Here is a 6451-nt window from a genome sequence, read left to right on the forward strand (position 1 = left end):
GAATACATGTGTGAATTTGTGTTTATATGTGTACAGGTATAAATAGATAGAGGGTACAGGACCAGTTGAAGAGGAAGGGATGATACTATAAAGGTGAAATTGAGAGGTGAGACAGGAATATAATGACAGGAGATGGGGAGAGACAGAATGAAGTAAATTATCCAATATAGGAGAGGTAAGGGAAAACTGTTACAATGGAGGGGAAGAAAAAGGGAATGGGTCAACCTTGTTCTAACTGAATTTGGCTTTGGGAGGGAATGACATATACACTAAACAGGGTATCTTACCTTACAGGAGAGTAAGGGGGGAGGGAGGGAAAGGGGAGATGATGGAGGGGAGGACAAATTGTGGGGGGGGATTTGGAAGCACACACTTTTGAAAAAGGACAGGGTCAAAGTAGAGAATAGAGCAAGTGGATGGTGTGATATGTTGGAAGGATATATAGTCAGTCTTTCACACTTTGGAAATGTTTTTCATAGCTACACATGTACAACCTATATTGAATTGCTTATCTTCCTAGTAAGGGTGGGTGATGAGGGAGGAAGGAAAAGAATCTGGAATTCAAAGTTTTAAAATAAAATGTTTAAAAAAATATAGATTATTATTATTTTACATGCAACTGGGAAAGAAGATATACAGGCACTGGGGTATAGAGATCCTAGTTGCCCTACTGGAAAGTTGGAGGCAGAATGGGGGAGGATAAAGGAAAGAGTAGACTGGGGGAGGGATTATATAGTGGGATCACTGTTTTGCGGTGGTGCATAGGAGAAAGATAGGGAAAAATTTGTACCTTCAAATCTTGTGGAAATGAATGATGTAAACCAAAAATAAATATAAAATTTAATTTAAAAATAAGATACCTTATAATTCTAAATACTATGGATTTTGAGGACTAGCTCATGTGTTAGGTCTGATTTAAGAAAATAACTTTCCAATAACTAGAGTTATCTCAAGGTATAACAGAGTGACTTAGGAGGAAGGAAATTTCCCATTATTTTTGATATTCTAGTGAAAATGGAAGATAGATTATTGAGTAATTGTTGAGGGTATTCTTGGACAGTTACAGGTTGAACCAAATGGACTCTGATGTCCATTTTACCTCTAAAATTCTGCAATTTTGATATTGAACTACCATTTTCTGTGGACTGGTATTCTTAAAGTTAGGATTTTTCAATTGCTTGCTCTCACAGCAGACTAATCAGACTGTCTAGGGGTAATGCAGTTCTCACAGTTCCCATAGTACTCAATTCAGTGGAGGAGAGGTGCCAAATATTTCTTGTAACTGATACTGTGGTTCTAATATCTTTCTCACAAGCTTAAAAAGGAGAGATTTGAGGCAATGCATTTAAGCTGTACTTCTTCATTGTGTAGTTGTATAAGAGGGTTTGATTTTGTATTCAGAAGAGCCTAAATAAACTTAGAAATGTTAATGTTAAGCAGACAAAATCTGATTGTACATCTCACCAAAGCACCCAGTTTTCATGAAGTTATTTTCTTCTTCTTCTTACATATGCACCACAGTTTTCCATTTATCCAGAATTGTTGAGGAAAATCTATTGTTACCTCACAATATCAGACCCTGTTTCTGTGTAATTTAACATAATATTCCAGATGTGGTCTTACTAGGGATCATTCAGAAAATTATCTAAACCTTACTGTTGAACAGAATTTCTTAATTCAGTATAAAAATCACACTTTCTTGGTGGGCATATCATACCATACTAATGAATGATATTGAACTTATAGTCTATTAATCTCAGATCTTTTCCAAAAAGTTTGAATGTTCTCTCCAAAGAGGCTGACTAATATATTCATATTTCCCCATACTATCTGACTCTTGTTCAAATGCTTCCAAAATTTTACTACTGGGAGTCCCCTCAGTATACAGGAATCCTTCCATGCTTTCTTAGAATAGTTGAGGGTTGCCAGTGGACCACTCCAGTCATGCAATCGTCTTCCTTCACTCTTGTCACATGTCCAGGCAATCTCTTTTTTTTTGTCATAGGTTTCCTTAATAACTTCTTAATTTCTACTTTTCTTTTGAAGTTCTCATTGAATACTTGCTGAAAACTGCTTACATACAAAATATACCTTTCCATCATGCCTTAAGTGATATTCACCTTTAGTTCTTAGATTTTGCTGCCATAAAACACCAGTGAAGTGCTTGTTTTAAAAATGTGACTCTTTCATGTGAAGCTTGGATTCAGAAAAGTGCTTTTCAGTTTTTCTAAAGAAATGCTGTACTTTCTGTTGCTTTTTTTCAACAGCAGCACTTTGGACATCTGCCCTGTCTTTCTCAAGGAAACATGCTGTTGGTCATACTCTATCATATGTCTGTTAAGCCGTATACTGAATTGTGGGCAATGGATAGTCTTCAACACAAGGGACAACCATTCAAACATGTCATGGGAAAAATAGAAGTTTGTTTGTTACATTCTCTTCTTAATGAAACCATGATATCATTCTTTGTTATGATTTAATTTTCTAAAATTTTTCCATGACTAAAAAGCTAGATCACTGACCACTGTTTTGTGACATTGTCTGCTTTCTTTTTATGAAAATATTTGCCCACAATGAAGCAAAGAAAAGGTGGACAGTTCTCACCACAACACAAAGTATTTATCATATAGTCTTTCTTGAAACATAAATTTATTATTTATTTTTGATCTTCTGTTACTTTCTACTGTACACATGAAATGCTGTTTTTCTTTTTCTTACTATGTATTTAAGTTTATATGTTTGTTTTTCTCTGTTGTCTAGGTTTTTGTAATGATTTCTTTAAAAAAATATTTGTCCTTTTCTATTCTAATGATGTTTCTGTCATTTCTCATCATTTTGCAAAGGTCACTGACAGTGGATTACCAATTGCCTGTTCAAAAACTTTTTGTTCCTGATCATGTAGTTTATCTCTTCCAGGTGAATGAATTCAGGAAGGGCATCCAGGTTCTCTCTTACTATTTTCTTCTTATTTTGTATATCAAATTTCTATTAATGATTTTTTTCTGTCTTTTCAAGACTGAAGATCATTCTCCTTTTCAAAGAAAGCAAAGCTAAATACAATTTGAGTAGTTGTAAATTCTCTCTATTATCATATATGATACTGTCCACTGTGAACAGCAGTCCTATTCATTCTTTAATCCTTTTTATTACTCCAATGTAGCTCAAAATATATAGATTTCATTGTCAGGCTCAGAGCTCATTGTAAGCATAAGTGATACTGATTTTATTGTTAAAGGACAGCGCTGTGCTTTTGTATTCATTGTTACCTCCACTTCTTGAATCTTCTATATACATACATATATATATATATATATATATATATATTTTTTAAACAAATTGGTAAATTCCCTATGAACTTCCACTTTCACAATGGTTTCTTAAGTTAAGTTGTCTTTTTTTTGTATAGGAAAATTTGTCTTTGTATCTTTATAATTTCATTCTTGAATGCTACAATCTATACTGACTAATATAAATTGAAAGCCTACCTACCTTTTTTGCACTTTATAGTATTTAATTTTTTTCCAAGTACATGTAAAGATAATTTTCAACATTCATTTTTATGAGATTTTGAATTCCAAATTTTTCTTCCTCCTTCTCCTCTCTCCCCTTCCCCAAGAGAGCAAGAAATCAGAGAGGTCAAACAAGTACAAATATGCTAAAAATATTTCCACATTAGTCACTGTGAAAGAGGAATCAGAACAAAAGGAAAAAATGCAAGAAAGAAAAATAAAGCAAAAAACAAAAAGGTGAAAAAAGGTATTCTTCAGTCTACATTCAGATTTCATAATTCTTTCTCTGGATGTGCATAGCATTTTCTGTCACAACTCTTTTGGAGTTGTCTTGAATCATCATATTGCTGTGAAGAGCTAAGTGTACTATAATTGGACATCATACAATGTTGCTGTTATTGTATACGTTTTTGACTTTCTGCTCACTTCACTCAGAATTAGGTCACAGAAGTCTTTCCAGGTTTTTCTGAAATCCACCTACCTATCATTTCTTATAGTAAAGTAGTATTCCATTATAATCATATACCACAGCTTGTTTAGTCATTCCCCAATTGATGGGCATCCCCCCAAATTCCAATTTTTTGCCATTACAAAAAGAGCTGATATAAATATTTTTTGCTCATGTAGGACCTCTCCCCTTTTTTATAATCTCTTCGGGATACAGACCAAGTACTGGTATTGCTGGATCTAAGGGTGTTCACAGTTCTATCTATAGCCCTTTGGGCATAGTTCCAAATTGCTCTCCAGAATTGTTGGATCAGTCCACAACTCCACCAACAAGGTATAAGTGCTCCAAATTTCCAATATCTATCATTTATCTTTTCTGTCATATTACCTAATTAAATAGGTATCAGGTGGTACCTCAGAGTTGCTTTAATTTGCTTAAAAATGCAATAATAATTTAGTGCATTTTTTCATCTGACTATAGATAGCTATAATTTCTTTATCTGAAAACTGCCTGTTATATATATATTTTAAAGCAATTGGGGTTAAATAACTTGCTCAAGGTTACATGGCCAGTTATTTCTGGATGTGGTATCTGAGTATCTGAGCCCGGATTTGATCCCCAGGTCATCCCAACACTGGAGCTGGTACTCTTACTCGCTGAGCCACCTGGCCGCCCCTAAGCAATTGGGGTTAAGTAACTTGCTCAAGGGTACAAAGCCAGGTGTTTCTGGGTGGGTGCTAAGTGTCTGAGCCCAGATTCAATCCACATGTCATCCCGTCATCCCTACACTGGAGCTAGTGCTCTTACTCTCTGTGCTACCTGTCTGCCCCGCTGTCCATATATTTTAATCATTTATCAATTGGGGAATGACCTACAAATTTGACTCAGTTCTGTAAATATTTTAGGAATGACGCCTTTAACAGAGATAATGGTTGTACAAATTATTTCCTAGCTTTCTACTATCCTTCTAATCTTGGTTGCATTGGCATTGTTTGTGCAAAACCTTTTTAATTTATTTTAATCAAAATTATGCATTTTGCATTTCACAATATGCTCCTTCTCTTGTTTGGTCATAAATTCTTCCCTTCTCTATACATCTGCCAGGTAAACTATTCCTTGCTCTCTAAATTTGCTTGTGGCATCACCCTTCATGTCTAAATAATGTACCCATTTTGACCTTATCTTGTTAAAGGGCGTGAGATATTGGTCTATGCCTAGTTTCAACTATACTATTTTCCAGTTTTCCCAGGAGTTTTTTTCAAATAGTGAGTTCTTATCCCAGGACCTAGAGTCTCTGGCTTTAAAAAAAACTCAGTAGATTACTATTGTGAATAAATACTGTGTATTGTGTACCTAACCTATCACACTTATCCACCCATCTGTTTCTTTGCCAATAACAAATAGTATTTAAATCAATTTATTAAGTAAGCTAACCAATAATCAATAAATTGATTATTAGTAGTTTCTCTCAACCAAACACAAATTTGCAGAGTATTAGATCATCTTAAACATCTTGCTGTCTTCTAGACAGCACACTGTTGGACTCTTCCCAGGTCATGATACAAATAGGTAGACACCTAAGGAGGAAGTGGGCTAACAGCTCTCAGGTCTTCCCAATTTCCATAATTACACATTACTAAGTGCAGGCAATCAGCTGAGAAAGTGGCCTGATCAAGAGTTGTGAGCTATACCTAGCAATCTGGGCACCTGATTAGGTTCTCTCTGGTTTTGTTTCTCCTTCATGAGCCAGGCCTCCTCAAACTCTAATGAAAGGTACAATGACACAAGAATCTCTTTGAGTAGAATCAACCAGCTCATACCCAACAAAACTGAGTATAATGCTTCAGGGGAAAATTCTGACATTTAATGAAATAGAGGACTTTAAAGCATTTTTGATGAAAAAAACAGAACAGAAAAATTGACTTTCAAATACAAAAAGCAAGAGAAGCATGAAAGTGTAAACAGGAGATAGAAATCATAAGGAATTTATTAAAGTTGAACTATTTACATTCCTACATGGAAAGATGATTATTTGTAACTCATGAGACTTTCCTCAGTATAAGGATAGTTGAAGGAATATCTATAGCTTTATACTTATACATATGTATACACATATTTATGTGTATATATATATGTATATGTAGAGGTGGGTATATGTATGTGTATACATATGTGTGTGTACATGTATACATAGACAGAAGGCACAGCATGAGATGAATATGAAGGGATGATATCTAATAAATAAAATTAAGAGGTGAGAAAGATATATATTGGGAGGAGAAGGGGAGAGTTACAATAAGGTAAATTATCTCATATAAAAAAAAGCAAGAGAAAGCTTTTATAATGGAGGGGAAGAGCAGGAAGGTGAAAGGGAATGAGGCAATCTTCCTCTCATTGGATTTGACCTAAGGAGGGAATGACATACACACTCAATTGGGTATCTTATCCTACAGGAAAGTAGGGGGAAGGCGATAAAGTGGGGTGATAGAAGGGA

The sequence above is a fragment of the Petaurus breviceps genome, unplaced genomic scaffold (assembly GCF_028583685.1).
Source record: "Petaurus breviceps papuanus isolate PSGF00001 unplaced genomic scaffold, PetGlider_PUasm1.0 140, whole genome shotgun sequence".
Classification (NCBI taxonomy): Eukaryota; Metazoa; Chordata; class Mammalia; order Diprotodontia; family Petauridae; genus Petaurus; species Petaurus breviceps.